Below are 2973 nucleotides of genomic sequence, written 5' to 3'. Positions count from 1 at the left end.
ATACTGTTTTCATACTGCTACCACTGTTATCACTAAAACATTCACCGCCACTACTACCAATACCACCACTACTACTACTACTATTTCTATTACTACTACTTCTATTACTACTACTACTACTACTGCTACTACTACTACTACTAATACTACTAATACTATTACTACTACTGCTACTACTACTACTACTACTTCTATTACTACTACTACTACTACTAATACTATTACTACTACTACTACTACTACTACTTCTATTACTACTACTACTACTACTACTTCTGTTACTACTACTACTACTACTACTACTACTACTACTACTACTAATACTATTTCTACTACTACTAGTAATACTACTACTACTACTACTACTACTACTACTACTACTACTACTACTACTACTACTTCTATTACTACTACTACTACTAATGTAGGCATTTGAGTGGTTGGTTGTTGACAAATGAAGTTAATTTGATTTATATTAGTTTAGATTTGTTTTTTAATTTTGCTCTTTTCTGTTTCTTTACTTTGTATATTTTTATTTGCCCATTGGTTGGTTTTTTTTTTTAAAAATCATTTACCTCCCTCAATCAATAAGTTTTAAGAGCGGGATCACTGTTGTACGTAACGTATCATGAATGTACATTACACAACACTCCGTGCACTCTCACACCAATCCGCGCCATTGTTCCAGATCTCTCGACTAATGCAATTCGCTACAATAAAGTGCTGTCTTAAATCACTTGGCAACAAACACACACACACACACACAAACAAACACATACACACACACATGCACAAACAAACACAAACACACACACGCACAAACACACCAACATATGTAGTTGTTTGTCGTCTCATTCATCAATTGAGCTCTATCAAATATAATTAACTCGTAAACATGCCGTGCGTACGACTCTTAATTATTTACCATGCCTACGCATTATGATGGCTCACTTCCACGCCATTTCTCAGCGCTACATTCGTAAACACATCTATGTGCATGATCATATCTATGCAGCTCTCTCTCTCTCTCTCTCTCTCTCTCTCTCTCTCTCTCTCTCTCTCTCTGTGTGTGTGTGTGTGTGTATGTATGTGTGTGTGTGTGTGTGTGTGTGTGTGTGTGTGTGTGTGTGTGTGTGGTGTGTGTGTCTAATTACAAATTGCAATCACCAACATGCAAAAATCTATTATTTACAAGTTAATATATATGGAGATGGGCATCATTGATGAATAACTGAATCGCACATGATGACGAATGACGAACGACACGTGGCATTGTTTCATTCTTATTTCAACATCCAACCCGTTGATGTTAACGCACCTTATTATCAAACATCCATACAAACAACTATACAAACATCCATACATACAACTATACAAACATCCATACAAACAACTATACAAACATCCATACAAACAACTATACAAACATCCATACAAACAACTATACAAACATCCATACAAACAACTATACAAACATCCATACAAACAACTATACAAACATCCATACAAACAACTATACAAACATCCATACAAACAACTATACAAACATCCATACAAACATCCAAACAAACATTTAAACGTTATTAATATTATCATATAAACCAATCACTTCAGTAGCATTTCACTTGCCAAATTTTTGTGTTGAAACTTCATAAAAAAATGGAATAATCCAACTGCAGTTAGATTGGGATTAGATGGAGCTACAGGCTTTACGTTTTCTCGTAACATGTTTCATTTAAAATTTCAATCATTAAATTTTTGATACAATCACATTTCGGCAAAAGTTATGACAAAATAAATTTTGTTTTGTTGTTGAAGACCTGGTAAAGTCTGGATGGATTATGAAAATATATTGAATTGATTATTAATTTAATTGAGTCGAACTGCCAATACGGACTTTTATTTTGATATTTGTTGTACATTTATTTTACGTTATGAACAAACGAATGAAATCAGTCGCATCTTTCAACGCTGATATGCAGCGATGTGTGTGAGACGTGTTGAGATGTGTTGGGCTGGGATGTGGCGTGCCCACGTGAATGATGGAAAAATGAATTTTTAATCAGTTTTGAAATGATGTACTCGTTGAATTTGATTTTAGAAGGGCGGAAATTCGTTAACGCACGTACGTCTGCATGTGTCTGTTTGTACATTGAATAAATAATTTCTCTTTAAAGCGCATTAAATATTTTTCTCTTTGCCAAATATAAACTTGTGCGTTAAAACGTAGTTCATGCACGTGTTTGCATGGATCTGTCTGGTTCATGCTGTCGAATCCGTGGGATGAGGCCTCTTAACTGACTTGTTAACGTACATCAACGTTTCCTATGAATGCATGTATGCTCAGTACGCATTGTATATATACACATCAACACATATGTGAATTTAGCAGTACTTACACATGCGCTTACACGAATTACTGAATTTGATATGCATATTCATTTACGCACAAACATATTTTTATTCTCAATTCACTGATGTCTTTCATGGACTCCGAGGTATTCACACTCACGTGACTTATCACGCTCGCATGCTACAAACTGCCTGTGCTCCCTACAACCTACACCCCTTCTCAAACCGGAAATCACTTGTCAGAGCGGGGATGTAACAATAAATGAATGATGCATACGCACATGTTGGCATTCAATAATTCAATTGAAAGATGGATTATATTTGAAGTTGTCCTTGACGCATGAATGTTGCTACCATTATCTACTCGCCATCTACGCTGCAGTGTACTCATCTGCGTGTCTGCTGGTGGTCATGGGACAGCACATCTAAATGTCGCATCCTCAATTGTAAAGATATTTATTTATATCTGTCTATATAAAGTTATAAATGTCAAAATGTTCATTGTTTATAGCACCACAATGAAATACTAACCGAACCAGCAACAACTTCTCCCACCCTGCTTCCAAACATTCACCTTCACATGAAGAGAGCAGTTATGTGATGGCATGCGAGTCTGCAAAC

This window comes from Helobdella robusta (genome assembly GCF_000326865.2).
Source record: "Helobdella robusta unplaced genomic scaffold HELROscaffold_386, whole genome shotgun sequence".
In the NCBI taxonomy this organism is placed as follows: Eukaryota; Metazoa; Annelida; class Clitellata; order Rhynchobdellida; family Glossiphoniidae; genus Helobdella; species Helobdella robusta.
The sequence above is the reverse complement of the archived record's forward strand: the minus strand, read 5'-3'. Positions refer to the sequence as shown.